General features: G+C 40.3%; 1 pseudogene; it reads right to left on the reverse strand.

Moving 5' to 3' along the window:
* Window positions 1-15,541: 15,541 nt before the first annotated feature.
* On the reverse strand, window positions 15,542-17,094 carry LOC136470404 (uncharacterized; annotated as a pseudogene).
* Between the last annotated feature and the right edge of the window lie 5,738 nt (window positions 17,095-22,832).

A 22,832-nucleotide genomic window follows, 5' to 3' on the forward strand; every position in this document is an offset into this window, starting at 1 on the left:
TAGTAGGGAGAGGATAATAGCTCTTGTCTCTTGGGCTCTATTTATAGGATTTACAGGGGAGGCGGGAGGAGGCAATCTTCCTCCCTACCTCCTTTAGTTTACAAATTACATAGACGTCCATGCTTCTGATGGCTCGGGCCTTGGGGCCTTTTTAAAAAGAAGGGCGTACCTTGCTCGGGCCTTGGTCCTTTTTACAAGAAGGGAGTAGGTGTAGCCGCCGTTACCTCCAATAGTCTATTTTATAGGTACACTTATACAACTAATACTGAGGGGATTTACAGTGAGTTTATTTTGTAAAAAGCTGCTTATGTGTGGCTGTTGGCTGCCCAATTGGGGTGAGTTGGTGGGTTGGCTAGTAGTTTTGTAGCAACATATTGCTATTGGGACCTCGAGGGGGAGGAGTACATGTTTTTCTATCATAGATAGATGTAAAACCCCAAAATTTTCCACTTTTGAAAATAGAGTTAAAATGATTTATTTGTGAATTTTTGTGCACATGAAAACATAGGAAAGTAAAAATTTTCATTAATTTAAAATTTATCGTAAGGTAGAAACGTGTTTGTTGCATTCATGCCGGTCGCACCTCATGTTTCTATGTGCAAAATGTGTGTGTTTTTACGTTTAGGAGACGAATATCTATCTCTAGGAATTTTCAAGGTTCTTTCTGGAATTTAATTCCTACCTCCTTCACCCTAATCTTTATGTTCCAAGTTCCCAACAATATTTTTAGGAGCGCCAAATACTTTATTTGTGTTCATCATGTTTCAAAGTGTCTCTGGGAATTTTTTCCAAATTTTCGGAGGTCTCGGAGTATTTTTCTAGACTTTTTTGGAATTATTTTATCCACAAAATTAATTAATTCCAAAAATAATAAATCTCTCATTTTTTTTCCAGTGCTCGAAGCCCATGTGCAATAATCCTAATAAATCCTAAAGGCACATGTATTTATTTACCAATGGACTTTAATGATTATTTAGACCCATTAGAAAATGTGGAGGGTGCAACATCAATTAGTATCATATTGCTAGTTGATATAGATGTGAGGAGTTTTTCTCCCAATAAATATGTACCAACCCTTTGGGCAAAGCACACCAAAACTACCGTAAAGGGAGCCCCTAGTTTTGGAATCCCAAAGGTAGTAAATTAGAATTTTCCTCCTTTCTCTACTACGCCATCTCCAACGCCTCGCATGTGCCCTTGCATCAGCATCGTCAATCCGTCGTCAGCCTAATCTCCTCGTCTGTTGCCGCTCGGCCGTCCAAACTCCCAAGCAACATCGTTGGGTTTGCATGAAGGTTGGACAACGCCCTGGTGCATCTTGTTCCCTCTCAATTCCTTTAGGTTCTCTTTTGTTTGCTTCTCCTGATTGTTCCTATCACAGTCCACGTCGAGCGCCGCCCTTTTCCTGCCGCAGTACGCCCAACCAAGAGCACTGCTGCCATTTAGTCTCGCCTATGCCCACTTTCTGTGCCTCTATGCCGCCTTGCCGTCGGCCAGCTCATCGTCTCTTCGCCTCAATCGTGACCAACCATCGTCACTCTACCTGGATGAACTCGCCATCATGTAAGTCGCCCAGCTGTTGGAGTTGTTCACCTTGCTTTCCAAGCTTAGCGTCTCGTGCCTTCGATGCTCCAGACCACGCAAACCTCGCCTGCATCCTCGTCACAAAGCAAGTACCATGCACGGTCGATGCATGCCTAAGTGCAGATGCAAATATGCACATATACATAGCACATCTGCCCCACACGTTTGCACATACAGGTTTTTCTTGGTTTCTGTAATCTACATGTTAGTGACGTATGAGCTTATTAATTTAAATATTAATATGACTAATATTCATGTAACTGAAACAAGTTTAACCTTGGCGTTTTCACAAGTCAAATGTCAATTTGATTAATACCAAATTAAACATGCTTTTAGCAATAATTCGCTTAGTTTAAACATGTTGCATATATGACAAACATGTTTAGATGCTTTCACATGCACTTTTCTTTTTTAAAAGTTAAAGTTTAATTTGATTAAATGATACATGCATGTTTATATGGAAAAACTGATTAGTTTAACTCATCTTTTCTAAAATAAAAATATAATTTGACTAATCTAAATTGATAACTTCTCATGATTTTGTTTAACTAAAATAAATCAAGCTTGTAGTTGTTCCTTTTCTTTCATAATATAAAGCTCCCGGTAGTTGTTTCTTTTAATGATAGTGTCGTCTTTAGCGTTCTTGTGATTTCGTAGCACTAGCTTTCTTTTAGTACGTTGTTTTCTCTCGTGTGGTGTATTGCTCTTAGTTGTCTCTATTTGTTTGCTTGTATGTTTGTTGGTGTGTTATGATCTACGAGTAGAACGAGAACCATTTCTGGACGCTGAAGATCAGAAGCTGATGACTGAAAGCTGATTGTATGAGAGTTGAGCAAGAGTTTAAGGCAAGTATAGTATGGGATCTTCCTTGTTGTCCTATACACCTTTAATCACTTAATTCATATTGCATGTGTCTACCTTGACTACCACTAAAGATTTCCTAGTAATTTGTTACCTTGTACCTTGATACCTATGGGAAATTGCATTGGGTAGTTTGATGTTAGTGCTCAACTACAACCATGATCTTATAACTTGACTAATGGTATATGCAATAAACACGAAAAGATGCTTTTTAGCAACATGGAACAAGGGGGCTAGAGCATTGGGCTATTTTATGGTGCTCTAGATTCGTCTCCCTAAGGACTTATCTATAAGTGATCATCCGGGACTTATAGTACAACTGTGAGGGCTATATGGCTCTGGTTTTGGCTCAGTATGAGGACCTTTTCTAGCTTGTTAGTGGTTACCTTTATGGCGCTAGAGGGGTGTGTTCCGTGTTGGATATAGTGTGGCCTCTGTCCATCAGTGTATAGGCTACGCGTCATTGTGCCTGTCGGAAGGGGAGACCTACATTTGCAGGCCATAGAAACCTAGCGGCCCTAACTTGTTAGACGAACCTTTGAAAGGCTTCATAGTGAACCCTGCCGACCTTCCTTGGTAGTGGGTCAAGAGGTTGATCACCTCGGGCAAAAGGGTAAATCACGACTCACAGTGAAAGTGTACAACCTCTAAAACTGGTATATCAGCCGTGCTCACGGTCATGAGCGGCCTTGGAACATTTATGGAATTGATGATGAACACTAAAGATATGGATGATAAAGATGCTCACTAATGATTACTGTTTATGCTATTCATTATTCATGTTTACCTGATCATGTGTTTATGGGCTTGTGATAAACTTGTTGCCACCTAATTGCTAAAAGATGACTCATTAAAAGCTAATCGTAGTTAAACCAGTGTCAGCCTTTTGAGCCTCATGAAACCCATGCTATATTTGTTGAGTACGACATGTACTTACGCTTGCTTTATTTTTTTCAATTATTTGGATAAAAATCCCGAATGGGTACTAGATTGCTAGAGTTTAGAGGAATTAGACTTGTGATCAACTAGTCAATTGTCACTATGGAATTGCAGTCTTCACCCAAAGATCAGAGTTGTCTTTCCTCTATTTGCTACCTAAGGTTATATTCTTTATACCAAGTACGTTATATATTGAGCATTGTCTTTTGATATTACCCTTATTTGTAGCCATATGTGAGATTTGACTTCCTAGGCTCACATATGGTGTGTATCTGGTTTTGTTCTTAAAACCGAGTGCTACATAGTGGTATCAGAGCAATGCTGACTGTATGACGCAAGCCTAGTTAGAAATTGGCCGTCTTAAGGTTTTGAAATTGCTATAAAATCTTTGTTCTATAAATCTTGATATTTTCTTCTCTACTATATATTTATCCTTGATATTTATCTCCTCCTTGATGTTTATTTTAAAGTCTTTTTTTCTCATCTTCACTTCTTGATTTGATATGCTTTTACAACCATTACTCATCACCTTCTTGCGTAATCTAAAGATGAGTCTTAGGATTGTTACCCCTAGTACAACAAGGACGATAGTATCGCAAGTTGAGTCAATGATTGAATTGTGCATCTTTATTGCTTGTTGAATTGTCATTATGCTTATGATTGTTTTGAATCTTTGTAATGATTGCAATGATCTTGTTGGGTGTTCCCACAATTTCATTTAGTTTGTAGGCCTAAGGTATAAGGATTAATGAAATAAATAGTCGGGTCTTGGTTTTCTTCTGTTTTCCCTGTCTTGTCTTTTTGGAGCAGTCTGCACTCTTCAGCTTATATCTCTAATCTTAGATGACCAAAAATCATGAGAAAATTTTGGACAACAGTAGACTTCAATATCTTTCTCTGAGCGCAAGAGTTAGCCTGATAGCTATTTTGGTTATAGAGTTATGAAAATCACAAGGCGATGCATATGTGCTATGTAAAACCTAGAATAGTTTCTCTTGTGCACTGTTTTCGACTACATAAACTGCAGAATTTGAAAAAAGTGTTCTACAAGAAGTTGTGGAAAAATCTATAAGCTTTCTATCGGTATAAGCTACAACTTTATTGGATTAACAGAACGGGAGTTACAACTGTTTTACGGCGTTGCTGTTTTTCATCTCGCGAGGAATTTTAGGTTTCTTGTTCTTGCCCATACTCAAGAGTATCATTGGGATGTCAGAATATCTTCATACTAGTTAGCTCGTCTAGAAGAAGATGCAAGCTATACATTAGTGTCCCCAAGTTTATCTCTTCTTAAGGGGGTAGCCAAGTTGAAGAATTTGCAAGATGAAGTGTCCTACATTCTAGATTGCGTAGCGGAAGCGTGGTGGTACCAAAGATGTGAGAGAAACTCAGAGTCTCAATGAGGTTGGTTAAAGGTTCAAGGGAAGTTATTCGAGATCCTTAAGATATTGGTAGAGCTGCTGGAGAAGTTTTCAGATAGTTCAAACAAAAGACCTCAGCTAAGTGTTTGAAGGAGTCCAAGAAGAGGTTGAAGTAAAATCTAAGTATTAGCTTTATTAGATTCAGACAAGAGCTTTATATCCGCTAGGATGCACCCTGTCAAGGTGTGGAATGTGTCCTTATATGAGAAGAAAAGAAGTGTCTTGTTCATTAAGTCAATTAAGGAAGCGTGAGTTGAACTACCCAACATGCATCTGGAGTTATCTATTATGGAGCATGGAAGTAATATCTTCTTGGACGTAAAAGTGACCTCTAGATGGATTATAAGAGTTTATAGGACATCTTCACTAAGTTGGTCTTGAGCTTGTGATATCTTTATTGGAATGAAATTGCTTATGACTTGGAAAAGTGCTATCACCTGGAGAAGTAAAAGTCACAGCCGATGCCCTTAGCAACGGAGAGTTGTGCTAAGAAGGTTCGGGTGACACCAAGGATTAAGACTTGTATTCTGTAACACCCGGTTTCAAGGACAGAACCTGATGCACACCATATGTGAGCCCTAGAAATCAAATCTCACATATAGTTACAAATGAAGGGGCAGTATCAATTCATAATGCTTAATATATAGCGAACTTAGCAAAAGAGATAACCTTAGAAAGCAATCAACGGATAGACAACTCTGATCTCCGGGTGCAGACTTCACTCCACTGGATCCAACTGACTGGTTGATCACAAGCCCAACTTCTCAAGTCTCTGACAGACTGTTATCCAGCCTAAGGTGTGGGGGAAATTGCAAGAGTGAGTCCATGTCGAACTCCGCAAATATAGCAACAAGGTAGTGTAATCCATAACCACATGATCAAGTGTAATTGAATAACGAATTGCACATAAACAATTTAAATGAACATACAACAATTCCCTCAGTTTTCTGGGCCACCCGTATCCGTGGGCACGGCTAGTATACCAGTTTATCAAACTCTACGTAGAGGTGTACACTTTCACTGTGAGTCATGATTCTCATATGCCCGGGTTAGCTAGGCCCAAAACACAGAGAACCATATAAAGCCACCTAAGAGCTCATCTAACCGGCTAGGGCCGTAGGGTCATCAGATATAGGAACCCCCCTTCCAAAAATAAAGTAAAAGGCCGCTTCCAAAGCTAGGCTCAACAGGACAGAGGTTGTCCTATACCCAACTCATAGACCTCTAACCAGCTAGAAAAGGGTTTCTTAAGCAACTAGAGCCAGAGCCATATAGCCCTCACAGTTGTACTGTAAATCCTAGCTTTTGCCAAAGGATAACATTCATCATTTATGTTTATATCACATTTCATTAAACAAGCCCAAGATCATGGTCACAGAAAGAAAACCCAAGCTCTACTTGTCTTAGTCTTGCTTTACACCCAAAGCAACTTGCTTCAGAAGCCTCACTCTATCTTCCATTCTGCAACTTATGTAGCTTCGGTACTCAGCTTCTGATCACCGGCACTTACAAACAATTCTAGTTCTACTCGCGGATCAAAGCACACCAACAAACATACAAGGAAACAAAGTAGACTAAGAACAGCAGAGCAAGAGCTTTAAAACAACGTGCTAAGGGAGAGCTCGTTGCTACGGTCAAAGGAACGCAAGAAACACCGACAACCGAACTATCTTTAAAAGAAACGACTAACGGAGTTTTAAATTATACAAGAAAAGAGATGACTACAAGCTTGATTAATTTTAGTTAAACAAAATCAAAGAGTGGTTATTAGTTCAGATTAGTCAAATCATAATTCAATTTAAAAGCCAAGTTAAATCTAGTCATATGTTACCTATCAATTTTGTTATATATTTAAGCAAATTAAACACTAACTTTGAAAAATAAAAGGACATGTGAAACACCCACTCAAACTACATATCATGCGGCTTAAGCTAAATAACTTATAACTCAAAAGTACATTGGTGATAACAATTAATCATATTAATATTTATATATAAAATACCGAAGTATAAAACCTATATATTGATTTTTAGTTATAAAACTAGTTGCATGTATATATAAATTAAACCAACATGTTTAACTATATATGGAAAAACATATTAAAGTCATTTTAAATTTACTTTGCAAAAGAAATAAATATTTGAGAGCATCTACGTCTATTATATGTAATATGGTTAAACTAATCATATTTTAATTTATAAACTAGCATGTATTATTTAACCAAAATAAACTTTAGCTTTCCAAAATAAAAGAACATGTGAGAACCTCTAATAGAACTGTATCTGACGTCTTGTTAAACTAAGCAAACTTATAATATATATATATAACTTTTAAATTGGAAAACTAGTCGCAGGCATCACTACCGGAAACCGGCACTTTACCGAGTGCCGGAGGCTTTGCCGAGTGTATTTTATCGGGCACTCGGCAAAGACGGTCTTTGCCGAGTGCCAAATAAAATACACTCGGCAAAAAAAGCACTCGACAAAATTCGTCTTTGCCGAGTGCCTTTTTTCTAGCACTCGGCAAAGATGTATTTTGCCGAGTGTATTTTTTCGGCACACGGCAAAATTTGTCTTTGCCGAGTGCCTTTTTTCTGGCACTCGGCAAAGAGGCATTTTGCCGTGTGCATTTTTTTTGCCCTCGGCAAATTAGTTTTTTGAATCAATTTTTGAGGCCCTAAATGAATTCAAATGAAAAACTTTTCAACTACAAAGTTGTATAACTTCTCGAGATCTACAAAGTTTATTTTGGTCATTTCTTCATTTGACAAAACGACAATAACGTTGTTCATAAAATCTATATCTCTCATATCTCTCATATTAGTTTCATGAAAGTAGAAGAGAGATATATAAGATTTGTGAACAATGTTAGTACCACTATGTCGGATGAACAAATGAACAAAATAAACATTGTAGATCTTGAGAAGTTATGAAATTTTGTAGTTGGCAACATTTTGATTTGAAATCATCTTGTCATGCAAAAACGACGTTTGAATTTGAAAATTTGAAAATTTAAATTTTTCAAAAGACCTCGGATGGAAAAACTTCCTAAATGAAAATTGTAGATCTCCAAAAGTTATGAAACTATGTAGTTGATAACTTTTTTATTTGAAATCATCTTATCATGCAAAACTACGTTTGAATCTCTCAAATTTGAAATTCGAATTTTTCAAACGACCTCGGATGGAAAAACTTCCTAAATGAAAATTGTAGATCTCGAAAAGTTATGAAACTTTATAGTTGACCACTTTTTGATTTAAATTCGTTTAGGGCTTCAAACAAGCAATTTACTCTCGGTTTAGTATAATATATGAGGATAAATAACGAATCTAGACACTAGTGACAGTGTAGTGCAGTGGTAGAGCAGCAGAGACGCTAGGGAGAGGTCGTGAGTTCGAATCCCACCGGCCGCGTTAGCCACGGATTTTGCACAAAAAATGCAGCGACTTCAATGGAGGCGGGCACGCGCTGGTCGGTGGTGGCCTCCCCCGAAAAAATTTTTTTAGGTTTTTTTGCTATTATTTTTGGGTTTTTTCGCATTTTTATTTTGCCGAGTGTTTTTTTGGCACTCGACGAAGTCTTTGCCGAGTGCCCGACAAAAAACACTCGGCAAAGTCTGTTTGCCGACTAAAATTTGCCGAGTGTCGTTTGCCGAGTGTCGACACTCGGCAAACCCTTTGCCGAGGGTTTTTTAGGCTTTGCCGAGTGCCCCTGGCACTCGGCAAACCTCCTGATTCCCGTAGTGCATATTAATCCATTTAATATTATATTTATAAAATTTACAAGCATATAACATGATTAAAGTCATTGCTATCATATAGCTTACATCGGCATGGTCGCAACACAAAAAGAATGGAATTACAACTCTACGTTGCTTTTAATTAGAAAACAATTAAATTAGTACTAATCAAATTATATTTAAATCAATAAATTCATAATTGGGTGACATAAGATACGTTAGTGCTACTGCTTAGAGCGCGACTTTACGAAACTAACACGACAAGAACTACTCGAAACGGATTTAAAACGAAGAAACGGAGATTAAAGACTAGGTGGCAAACTCGTAATTACATCGTCTTGTACCTTGTGTCATCCTCACGATCTGAGCCTGAGCATGGTGATGGCCTGCTGCTAACGTTCGCAGGGGGAGGGGCTTGGGCTGTTGCAGATCGTAGCTTCCTTGGCCACTGGAGAGGCTACTGCTGTCCTCGTAGGGAAAGGAAGGGGCCTCAGTCTGGGATTTTTCATATAGAGAGGAATATGGATATCGACAAGCTCTGAAGACATAAGATGAACTGATATAAGAAGATAACTTTGCATTGATCTAGAAGGAAACGGGTAGAATTTTGAATAAAGAAATAATTGACGCATGATTGAGTATACGTAGATGAGGCATGCATGTGTAGACGTTGCAGAATAGGATGGAAATCTTTTTCACCAAAAATTGATTTCACTTGAGCTTTGGTTCTCCTCGATCTGAGAGCGCAGCAACAATTCACCACTTCACGGATAGCACCAAGCCAATGAAATCTCGATTCGCGTGGAAGAGCTAGCTGCGACAAATTTTCCTCTGACTAGAACACGACAGCAGCAAGTTGATTTCTCCTCCTCCCGCCGTGCGGCAGCAGGAACCCAATTGCTTCTGTACATGGATCAGGCTTCGCCTCCGCCGACTCGATTAGGACTCCACCTTGGACTGACGCTAGACGTCGAGTCGCCTACTGTAGGGCACGGAAAGAAAACACAGAGACTTTTGGCGGCGGCGGCGGCGCATGTATGATCTGCACGGCATCTAGGGCAGCAGCTCGCTATTTATATATATAGACAAGAGATGGTCATATATGTCGACGTGGTGATGGAGATTGACATGAAACTGCAAGTGCTATTTACGGACAGGCATGACGTGCTTGATACGGAGTCCTTGGCTTACACGGCAAATAACCCAGATAGATTGGGGAAAGGAAAACAGAGGTTGATCATTTGCTCTGTTCTTGAAATAGCTGGCTTCGCTATCTATTGCATATATGATCTGTATGTGTCCTCTCATCAAGGCAAGGTGGGGTGGATCAACGTGAGAGAGAATTGTACAGACCTATCCATTAGTCAAGGAAACCTGGTTTAATATAGATTAGAGTTAGAATTAATTGTTTTTAGATTTAATTAATTTCACGAATAAAATATTTTTAGAAAATCCAGAATCAAAACCTCCAAAAATTCAGGGAAATCCCTCGAGATATCTTTGAAACATGAGGAACCCAAATAAAGTATTTGGAGCTCATGAAAAGATATTTTGGAGCATTTAAAAATTAGATTATGCTCACAAACAAGTGGGAACAAGTTTCAGAAAAAGCCAAAGAAATTCCCGAGGTATCCATGGAGATAGGTTGATGAATAGTGAGCAGGAAGGAGTGATTTGGATTTCATGGAAAAGATTTTAGGATACTTCTCAAGCAAATATTAAGTTAGAAAACAAGGAATTTGATCCATGAGAAAGACTAAGAATTGCTGGAGAAAGAAGATCGACTTACTAAGCGCATTTTAAAAATCTTTTCTCACAACATGAAATAAATCAACAACCAAGCATCACATCAAGCAATAGCTCGTCAAATTGATTTGGAAAAGCTTGAAAATTCACATTTTTTCTATAACTAAATTTACGCTAGTTCAAACTAAGATTGGTAAATTTTATCCAAATATCAAAATATTTATTTTAATTAGTGTTTTCTATGCACAACCCAAAATTAGAAATTTTGGGGTGTGACATATTCCTAGATCGAGCAACTTAGCCGAAAACATTAATGTTTTGAAGATTGGTGGTAGATTCTCCTTCTGACCAAGAGGTTCATCAGGCTTCGTCGGAAGGTGGATGTTTTAAGAAAGATAATTGGTATTATAGGAAGGTGGCCTAGTGATTGGGGTTACTTGAGTATTGTTTGGAGTGTGGTCAATATGTATGCAAAGTAAAGTAGAATCCTTATCAAAAGGATGGAACTACATGAGGAAGTAAAGAAGAATCTAAAGACAGAGTATTCCTATCTCCTAGTCGACGTCGTCCGAATCTCAGGGACGAGATTCATCTTAAGGGGGTACAATTGTAACACCCCAAAATTTTCCACTTTTCAAAATAGAGTTAAAATGATTTATTTGTGAATTTTTGTGCACATGAAAACATAGGAAAGTAAAAAATTTCATTAATTTAAAATTGATCATAAGGTAGAAACGTGTTTGTTGCATTCATGTCGGTCGCACCTCGTGTTTCTATGTGCAAAATGTGTGTTTTTTTATGTTTAGGAGACGAATATCTCTCTCTAGGAATTTTCCAAGTTCTTTCTCGAATTTAATTCCTACCTCCTTCACCTTAATCTTTATGTTCCAAGTTCCCAACAATATTTTTAGGAGGTCCAAATACTTTATTTGGGTTCATCATGTTTCAAAGTGTCTCTGAGAATTTTCTCCAAATTTTTGGAGGTCTCGGAGTATTTTTCGCGGCTTAAATAACAATTCTAGACATTTTTTGGAATTATTTTATCCATGAAATTAATTAATTCCAAAAATAATAAATCTCTCATTTTTTTCCAACGCTCGAAGCCCATGTGCAATAATCCTAATAAATCCTAAAGGCCAATGCATTTATTTACTAATGGGCTTTAATGATTATTTAGACCCATTAGGAAATGTGGAGGGTGCAACATCAATTAGTACCATATTGCTAGTTGATGTAGATGTGAGGAGTTTTTTTTCCCAATAAATATGTACCAACCCCTAGTTTTGGAATCCCTAAGGTAGTAAATTAGAAATTTTCCTCCTTTCTCTACTACGCCGTCTCCAACGCCTCGCATGTGCCCTTGCATCAGCATCGTCAATCCGTCGTCACCCTAATCTCCTCGTCTGTTGCCGCTCGGTCGTCCAAACTCCCAAGCAACATCACTAGGTTTGCATGAAGGTTGGACAATGCCCTGCTGCATCTTGTTCCCTCTCAATTCCTTTAGGTTCTCTTTTGTTTGCTTCTCTTGATTGTTCCTATCGCAGTCCACGTCGAGCGCCGCCCTTTTTCTACCGCAGTACGCCCAACCGAGAGCCCTGCTGCCATTCAGTCTCGCCTGCGCCCACTTTCCGTGCCTCTATGCCACCTTGCCGTCGGCCAGCTCATCGTCTCTTCGCCTTAATCGTGAGCAACCATCGTCACTCTACCTGGATGAACTCGCCATCACGTAAGTCGCCTAGCTGTTGGAGTTGTTCACCTTGCTTTCCAAGCTTAGCGTCTCGTGCCTTCGCTAGTCCAGACCACGCAAACCTCGCCTGCATCCTCGTCACAGAGCAAGCACCATGCACGGTCGATGCACGCCTAAGTGTAGATGCAAATCTGCACATATAGATATCACATTTGCCCCACACACTTGCACGTATAGGTTTTTCTTGGTTTCTGTAATGTACATGTTAGTGACGTATGAGTTATTAATTTAAATATTAATATGACTAATATTCATGTAACTGAAACAAGTTTAACCTCGGCGTTTTCATAAGTCAAATGTCAATTCGATTAATACCAAATTAAACACGCTTTTAGCAATAATTCGCTTAGTTTAAACATGTTGCATATATGACAAACACATTTAGATGCTTTCACATGCACTTTTCTTTTTTAAAAGTTAAAGTTTAATTTGATTAAATGATACATGGATGTTTATATGGAAAAAATGATTAGTTTAACTCATCTTTTCTAAAATAAAAATATAATTTGACTAATCTAAATTGATAGCTTCTCATGATTTTGTTTGACTAAAATAAATCAAGCTTGTAGTTGTTCCTTTTCTTTCATAATATAAAGCTCCTGGTAGTTGTTTCTTTTAATAATAGTGTCGTCTTTAGCGTTCTTGTGATCTCGTAGCACTAGCTTTCTTTTAGTACGTTGTTTTCTCTCGTGTGGTGTATTGCTCTTAGTTGTCTCTATTTGTTTGCTTGTATGTTTGTTGGTGTGCTGCAATCTACGAGTAGAACAAGAACTGTTTCTGGACGCTGAAGATTAGAAGATGATGACCGAAAGCTGATGGTATGAGAGTTGAGCAAGAGTTAAGGCAAGTATAGTATGGGATCTTCCTTGTTGTCCTATACACCTTTAATCACTTAATTCATATTGCATGTGTCTACCTTGACTACCACTAAGGATTTTCTAGTAATTTGTTACCTTGTACCTTGATACCTATGAGGAATTGCATTGGGTAGTTTGATGTTAGTGCTCAACTACAACTATGATCTTGTAACTTGACTAATGGTATATGCAATAAACAGTAAAAGATACTTTTTAGCAACATGGAACAGGGGGCTAGAGCATTGGGCTATTTTATGGTGCTCTAGATTCCTCTCCCTAAGGACTTATCTGTAAGTGATCATCCGGGACTTACAGTACAACTGTGAGGGCTATATGGCTCTGGCTTTAGCTTAGTATGAGGATCTTTTCTAGCTTGTTAGTGGTTACCTTTATGGCGCAAGAGGAGTGTGTTCCGGGTTGGATATAGTGCGGCCTCTGTCTGTCAGTGTATAGGCTACGTGTCATTGTGCCTATCGGAAGGGGAGCCCTACATTCACAGGCCATAGAAACCTAGCGGCCCTAACTTGTTAGACGAACCTTTGAAAAACTTCATAGTGAACCCTGCCGACCTTCCTTGGTAGTGGGTCAAGAGGCTGATCACCTCGAGCGAAAGGGTAAATCACGACTCATAGTGAAAGTGTACAACCTCTGCAGAGCGTCAAACTGGTATATCAATCATGCTCACGGTCACGAGTGGCCTTGGAACATTTACGGAATAGATGATGAACACTAAAGATATGGATGATAAAGATGCTCATTAATGATTACTGTTTATGCTATTCATTATTCATGTTTACCTGTTTATGTGTTTATGGGCTTGTGATAAACTTTTTGCCACCCAATTGCTAAAAGATGACTCATTAAAAGCTAATCGTAGTTAAACCAGTGTCAACCTTTTAAGCCTCATGAACCCCTTGTTATATTTGTTGAATACGACATGTACTTACGCTTGCTTTATTTTTTTCAATTATTTGGATAAAAATCCCAGATGGGTACCAGATTGCTAGAGTTTAGAGGAATTAGGCTTGTGATCAACCAGTCAGTTGTCCCTGTGGAATTTGAGTCTTCACCCGAAGATCGGAGTTATCTTTTCGCTATTTGCTACCTAAGGTTATATTCTTTATACTAAGTACGTTATATATTGAGCATTGTCTTTCGATATTACCCTTATTTGTAGCTATATGTGAGATTTGATTCCTGGGCTCATATATGGTGTGTATCTAGTTTTGTTCTTAAAACCGGGTGCTACAATAGAATGGGTCGCCAGCAACACCCGAGCCATGCAAGTGGCAACGGCGGAGCATGATAGAGCGTGAGGGCAATGTGCTTTTAGTAGCGTGACCAGTTAGTCCACAGGAGAAAGTACTTTCGCTGGTGGTAACTTCTGAATCGAGGGCACCGTGCCGGTCCTCGATTACTTAAATAAAAATGGATTTGACAGACATCCTATCTATTTATCGGAAGACTCGACCGGCATCCATCGACGAACACCATGGGTTTGGCAGGGAGTCTTTTTCTCTCTAGAATCAAAACTACCAACCAAACAAAAATAGAACAAGAAACATTTCCCAGTTTTGTTTTGCAAAAAGTAGAAAAAAGAAAAAGTATATTCTACAATTGAATTAGAAATAGTTTCACCATAAAATAGATCTCTTATAGCAACTCCAGCAGACCCCTACTTAGACCCTGAAAACAAAATATGAGAGCTGAATCAAAAGTTAACTCCAATAGAGCCCCCTATTAGGGGCCTCAAATTTTAAAGGACCCTCAAATCACCCTAGCACCCCACATTCCTGGGTCTGCTTCATGCCCTCAAACTTCGGCTGGGGTTGTTTTGCTTCCCGCATGCGTGCAGATCCACATAGTCCATCCGCCTCTTCCCTGTTCGTCCTGTGTCCACCTATCCTCCACCTCCTCCTGGTGAGGAGCCCTGGTGCCCTCCACTACGTTGCTTCGCCAGTCCTCCTCCTGTCCGACCGCTGTCACGGTCTCCCCTCTGGCGCTTGCCTCCATGGCGGTTTCCCTCCTTGGCGGAGCGCGCCCCATCCCAACTCTTCCGTCACTCGCCTCCTCCTAGTGAGGAGCCCTGCAGGTGCCCTCCACAGTGTTGCTTTGCTGATCCTCCTCCCTGTCCAACCGTTGTCGTAGTCTCTTCTTTGGCGCTTGCCTCCATGGCAGTTTCCCTCCTTGGCGGAGCGTGCCCCATCCCGACTCTCTTGTTGCCCACATTTCGACGCCGGCGTGCCCCGCCTAGCCGCCTCACCCATGCGTATTAGACGATCAACATCGACTAAGGGTCTATTTAGATCCATTAGCACTAAAAATTAGCTAGCTAATAGCTAATAATTGCTAATTTTTAGCAGATGACTGTTTGAAGCCACCTGCTAACAGGTGGTTGGATAGTGAGTTGAAGTTGCATCTGAACCATTAGCACCTATTAGCAACTCCAAACCTGCTAATGAAACTAATAGTTAGCAACCCTCCAGCTAATAATTAGCAGGTCTATTTGGATCCACTAGTACTAATTTTAGAGCCTAATTATTAGTGCTAATGGATCCAAACAAGCCCTAATTACCATAAACAGGAGTATTTAATTTAACTAATTTGCTCTTTAGGGGGGGGGGGGGGGGGGGTCTCCCCTTCGTGGTCTACATTCGAATCCTGGTACGGCTCCACAGCCTGGGGGGCAGCTCCCCCTGTGGTTGAGTTTTTTCTACTACTGTTGTTGTAAGCTAAGGCAGACAGTTTTGACACAGAAACACCATCATAAAAACAAGCACACTTCTCAGGAACGTACATTTACTAAGGAAATGCATAGATATTTTCACAGTAAAGTATTTTTACGTACATATCCAAGGACACAACCATCATCACTAGCTACCAGAGTCGTATTCAGGGTCATCCATAAAAGGCCAACATATACAAGAATGTCCTAGGATGTTTTAAGTCATTCACGTCATGGTTCTTGCATCTATAGCAGTGACCTGATGCAATAATATATAAAATAATAAACTCTCAAAATACAAAAATGTAGTTCAATTACACAAAAAAGATTAAGTATGTAACAGTTCTGCAATGTATATTTATAAGGGTGGAATATCCGACTAAAACTACTGATATGAAATATGTTTGTTCAGTTTTGGGTAGACCAATTGTAAATTGACCTAGGATTTTAAAATATATCTGACAATCTTTAAAGTTAATAATTCAAGAAAATTAGAACATAAATATCGTACCACAGTCATTTGGCTCCAGCAGGCAGCAGAGGAAGGATTTGACACCACACAACTTCTTTACTGCAGCAAAATAAAGTTTTGAAGTCCCAACATCAGAATTTCCTTGCTTTTCCTCAATAGTGAAGTTATAGCGATGAAAAATCTTGTCATTAGACTCAACGCTGAAACATTGACTGTGAAGCTCACCAAACTTGTGCTCGATGCCCTACAAATACATAAGCAAACAATTACAAACATAACCTTTGATTGAGTTACATTAAAATAAAAAGAAATGAAGAGTGTTGACAAACCTCAAAATGTAACCTTTTCACTTTCAGCAGAATTTCTGAAAGCTAAGAAGCATTCCTCACTCATCCATTTGAATCCATTCTCAATTGTTTTCTTGTAAGAAACTTTTTTCATACTCTTGCAATACTCCTTTACCTCCTTGTCTATAAGATCATAGAACTCATCTGAATAAATAGAGTTCTCCTCTTCTTGATCCACCTCAAGGAGAGAAGACACATCGTCTTCATAACTTCCCAACTTCAACCTAAAAATTACATTTTGATTTGTTAGAAAGAAGATCTTGGAAAGATAAAGTGCCTAGTAACTTAGGGTTTATGGCAAGAACAATAGATCATAAGTTTAATTCATTTAGAACAATTTCCATAAGCTTTAATGTAAGAGTAGAAACATCTTAAGAGTGAAGTAGGCCATTAGTCTCCAACAAATTGTTATGAGATAAAATGAAGTTAAGCATAAACAAGGACAAAGACAAAACGGGGTGTCTAGTTTGAATAAGTGGGGTTAGATTTAGGAGTATGGATTGGACAACACATTTGGATTGGGCAGCACATTCAGCATCCAAATTCCTTAAACCAAACACCCAATATATGTTCCTAGCAAGGATTCCATGACAAGAAAAGTACTTACATCTCTGAAAACCAATCGTCAAATCTATCATAAAAAACACAAGGATCCATATGGGCCCTAATCAAGATCACAAGTGCCACAACACAGTTAGCAATTTACTAGTATCGTATTATTTAACAAACATAAAGCTTGTCTAGCTACACTTTGAAGGATGCTACAAAACATGCAAATTTGATCAGAAGCTAACTGATATCCTAAACTAAAACAACTAATGCCTCTAAAGCTTATCAAACATGATCAAACTAACAAGAAGGCAATACAAGAAAACTGATGGTTGTAAGATAAGAGAAAGTGGGGACAAAAATAACGTGAGAATAAAGGCTCCCTAGAATATTACAAGAATTATATAGATCTCATTTCACTACACTAATGATAGTATTTATAAGCAACTAGAAAATAATATGTTCATATGTGGCTTTATTAGTCATAAAAGGCTACAGTTAACGACAACATGAAATATCAACATTACAACAAGAATAAAGTCCATTTTAGTTCCAAGCCAATAGAGATAGCTAGCCATTATCTGCATATGAAGAAAATAATTCAAAGGAGAAGGTAGCATACACATGGATGAATATTTCTCCTTGGATGAAACACCCCCTCCACAAAAGGAATTTTCTCTCCTTGAGAGACCTTACCAACTGACCTAATACCATCCCTATTGTAACACCCAAAATTTGCCTCTTTTGGAAAATATGTTTAAAATGATTTAATTCTGTATTTTGTGCTCATGAAATGTAGAAATAAATAAATTTCTCATGAATTTAAAATTTATCATAAAATAGTAACATGTATGTGCATTCATGTCGCTGCATATTATTTTGTGAATGTTTGGTATCGATCAAAATTTCAAAGAGAATTGGAATTAGAAATGGAATTGGAAAATTGATTGAAAAAAAGGCTTCTTCATTTTTTTCCCTTCCTTCTTCATTTCGGCCCGCTGGCCTTTTTCCCTCCGCTCCAGCCCAGCAACCACCAGCCCGCGCGCCTCCTTTCTCCTTCCCTGTTTTCCTTCCTGGTCCGGCCCATTTGGGCGGGATGATAACCACCGCAGCCGCGCTGCCCGCCTCAACTGCCGTCGCTCCCTCAGCCGCTGACAGCCCGGGGCCACAAGTCAGCGCCATCCCCCACCTCTTCCCCGCGCCCGGTCCAGCCAGACATGGCCGCAACCGCCTCCGCGCCCACGTCCGCATCGTGGCAGCGCCTCCCCGCGCCCCTGCCTCTACAAAACGGAGCCCACGCCTGAGCCGCCCCCCCTGCTGCCTCTCCCCGCTCCCTCCCGCGTCGCCCGTGCCCGAGGAAACTGCCGCGCCGTGGACGCCGTGATCTGCCATCCACCGAGCTCGGAACCGCCGCACAGCCTGCCTTCCCCAAGCCGTCTCCGACCACTTTCTTCCCCGCGGTGAGACCCCCATGCTCCCCTCCTTCGTACCATGCCATTAATTTCATGTTTCACGGCTTCTAGAGCCCTATCCGCGAGCGTCGTCAACCTCCGGCCGCCGGCCATGGCCACCACCGCCACGGCCGCACCCTCCGGCCACTCTATCGGCCTAGGAGAATTCGCCGCACCCCCTCTCTTCCCTAGTGCCTTCGGTTGGGCACCCCGTGGCCGTAGGCCGAGTTTCCCGCACGCCGGTGAGCTCTCGCCGCCGTTCATGGCCGAGCCACCGCGACAGCTACTGTTCTGGCACCGGCGTCTCCTTCTCCCCGCCAGAACTAATCCGAGCCCTCCATCGTTTGATCAACGGCCCACGTAGGCCGATACCCCTTCGCGGGTAAATTTGCTAAAGAGACCCTGAGCTTTTCTAAGTCCTAACCCGCAGTCCAAAGCACATTTCCAGAATACGCTTTCTCTTTTTGAAAACGTAAAATATACTGTTTTTGTCCAAAATACGTTTTCAGTATTTACAGAAATGCCACTAGATTTGTTTTGCTCATAAAAACTTCGTTATAGCTCCGAATTGATCCATTCAAATTGCGTTAGCTTTGTAATTTCTTAATCTACGTGTTAGTATCACTGTTTGTCAAGTTTGAAACTTTTAAATTTCATGGTTAGGTTTAATTAAATAAAGTACTATAGGAAACCCCGTTTAATTCATAACTTTCGCGTTTTAGCTCTAAATTTCGTGAACTTCACGTTGATGTGATTGTAGCGAGACGTAGATTCTTTTCATAAACATTTTATCTTGTTTTCTATACTGCTGGTGTACTGTTATAATTATAGGATTGTTTGCTTTGCATGAATGCCTTTGGAATGTTGTATGTTGCCGTGTTGGTCGCGTTCAGACGGTGAGGAGAACATTGGAGACCAAGAGTTCTTCGACGACCAGCAGGACCAGCAGGAGTTTGCTAACCAAGGCAAGTATAGCATGGGATTTACCTTGATGCCTATTCACCATTATTAATTACTCATTTGTATGTGTCTAATTTTGATACCTGTAAGGACATCCTAGTGATTGATTATCCTGTTCCTTGTCTCCTATGGGTTATTTTCATATGGGTAGTTTGCTAGAGCTCAATGTAACTGAACATGATCTACATATTGACTAATGGTTCTATGGAACAAAAAGGTAAAACTTGTTTTTAGACAACTAAATTATAGGGCGAATGAGCGAATGACTTTTGATCATTGCTCTCGGCCCTCTGTAAGGACTTATCTGTCAGCAAAAGTTGGGACTGACAGTGCAACCGTGAGGGTCATATGGCTCTGACTTTAGCTTAGTAATAGGACCTTTTCTAGCTTGTTAGAGGTTTCCTTTATGGTCCAAATGGGGCTTGCCACGTTGGATATAGGACTGCCTCTTTTCCTATGTGTATAGCCACGATGGATATGTGCCATAGGAAAGGGGGGTTCCTACATCTGCCTGCCGAGGAAACCTAGCGGCCCTAACTTGTTAGAGAAACCTATGAAATGGCTTCATAATGTACCCTACCCGCTCACCTTGGCAGTGATATGGGAGTAATTAACCCGGGCATATGGGAATCACGACTTGTGGTGAATGTGCACCACCTCTGCAGAGGGTTACAAACTATTATAACAGCCGTGCTCATGGTCACGAGCGGCCCAGAAAACTCACAGAATAAATGGCTACTTATAATGTTGTTCATACATGATGACTATGATGATATTATGATGATGTTTCATGACTTAATTGGTTCTGATATATGATTATGTCGGTTGAAAAGGGAGCTTAAGCATAACTTGATAATACTTGATAATAAAATCTTGACTTACTAAAAGTGCTAACTGCAGTAAACCAGTGTCATCCTTTTTGAGCTTCATAACCCCATATTAACTTGTTAAGTACGGGATGTACTTACGCTTGTTTATTTTCTATATTTGGATAAAAATCCCAGATGGGTAACAGATGACAACGTGTACGAGGAGTTTCCTGAGGACTATTAGGCTTGTGGTCAACTAGTTGACCTTCCCTGTGATGGAGTTCCACGAGAGAGTTATCTTTTACTATTCCGCTGTGTTGTGTAAGACTGAGTGATGTTATTATTCGTGATGTAAGAGACACCGTGATGATACTTTATATAATTTGTCAACTTATGTGTGTGACTGATCTCTAGGCACACATGAGTTTAGTGCATTTAATTTTATCCTTAAAATTGGGTGTGACAAATTGGTATCAAAGCAGTGATGACTGTAGGACGCAAGCCTAGTTAGAAAACGGTCGTTTTAGAATCTTTGCTCCTCTGGTTTCTTACTTACTGTCTTATTCTTGTTATTTTATTAAAACATTTATGCTTTTCATACCTTATTCTATTATATAAAATTGTTGATTATAATTCTATCTCACTTTAAATCTATAGATGTCTCATAACCCGAAGACTGCCCGCCTCAGCACTGCTGGCTACCATGCCCTGTTCACCCCACGTGCTCCATAGGCGGAGAAGGAGATTGTGATCATCTCTGACGATGAGTAGATGGCTACCCCGATACCTGCACCTGCTCCTACTCCTACTCCAGCTGTCACACCGGTCTATCCTATCATAGCTACACCTGATGAGTCATCGGCTACTTCACCTATACCTGCACCATCCCCAGCTGTCCCTGTGGTGGATGAGGAGATAGGCTAGAAGTGCAAGTACTACTTCAAGCCAGCCCCATAGATGGCCTACTACCACACCCTCCTCACTCATGTGCTGGATGATTACTACCCCGACCTGCATGCCTCCATCAGCTACCACTGTGTAGAGTACCAACATCCATTGGAGGCCACCTTCTGGAAGGTAGAGCTGGTGGTCATCGCCTGGAATGACATCAAGCATGGACATGAGGTGGAGACTGTCCACCGAGCCACTGCTAGAAGGGCCCATGCCTTGGATGGCATGGAAGATGCAGCGTAGGACGCCTACATCTACTACCATGGTCGTCGCTTTGAGGCCATGAGGGAGGATCATTTCAGGTTCCTTCCTCGCAATGATCATGAGGGTGTTTGGCAGGTCTTGGCTCCACCAGAGAGTGACCTAACTCTAGAAGCAACGGTGCAACATGTCCATGCCATGCAGGGGGTGGACGAAGAGGTCAAGGGAGAACTGCGTGCATCACAGAGGGCTGAGAGACGCCTCCAGAAGCAAGTGGATGAACTTCGAGCTCAACTTGGGCAGCCATCGATCTACAAGAAGAAGCGCTGGTCGTTCACCATGATTGACACCGCCCCATAGGTGTTAGGTGCCTTGATTTAGATTACCACGTCGTTAGTTCATGTTTCATATTTAGTCTTGTTTGGTCTTGTGAACTTGGATGATTAGATGTTTTAATTTGTGAACTTGGTTGATTTGAAGTTTGGTTGTTTGCTGGAAGTTTGTGGGCATGTCCACAACTTCCTTAGATTGGAACCTTAAGATTAGATGAAATCTTAATGCAGATGGTTTGCTTTATCTTATCTCTGCTGTGCTGATTTCTGAAGCAGCCTGTGTTCTTTATCTTGTATCTCGAAATCTAGGATGTCAAAAATTCTGAAATTTTTGTGGAGATAACTAGACTTCTGTATCTTTCAAATGTCTCTAGAATCACATCAATAGCTATTCAGGTTTCTGAAATCTAGCTGTCACAAGTTGATGTTCCTTGGCAGTTTGGAACCCAGAACAGATTCGGTTTAGCTCTACTTTTGACCATGTGTGTTTCAGAATCTGTAAAAGTAATCTAAATAAAAGTTGTAGCTGATCTCCTAAGATTTCCAACCGTTCTTGGTACACCTCTGTTGGATCTCTAAAACTCGAGTTATAACAGTTTTACTGAACTACTGAATTTGAATCTTGTCCAGAAAATTCTCAGCATTGTTTCTTATCTTTTGTAAGCTCTCTATAATTTGGAAAATCTCTAAATTTTGCGCATTTGTTGGAAAACAGATGGCCGCAAGAGGAGGAAGAGGTAGAGGCCGTGGTCATGGATGTGATGCTCTCATAAATCCACCACCACCGCCACCTATGACCATGGAACAAATATTGGGAATGCAAGCGCAGTTGATGCAAGCTATGATGCAGCGCTTGGACAATGAACCTGCAAGAGGACTACCGCCTGTTCAGGTCAGAGATAAGCATGGAGAGTTTATGAAGGATCATCCACCAGTGTTCACTCATGCCTCAGACCCTATGGAGGCAGATGATTGGTTGCGTGCTGTAGAGAAGCAACTTAACATAGCACAATGCAACGATCTTGAGAAGGTGTTGTATGCTTCTGGTCAACTCCAGGGAGTAGCTCAAGATTGGTGGGATTCTTTCTAGTACGGATGTCCCAACAATGCTCCTGCTATCACCTGACAAGAATTCAAGGACA

Source organism: Miscanthus floridulus, chromosome 8, assembly GCF_019320115.1.
Source record: "Miscanthus floridulus cultivar M001 chromosome 8, ASM1932011v1, whole genome shotgun sequence".
NCBI lineage: Eukaryota > Viridiplantae > Streptophyta > Magnoliopsida > Poales > Poaceae > Miscanthus > Miscanthus floridulus.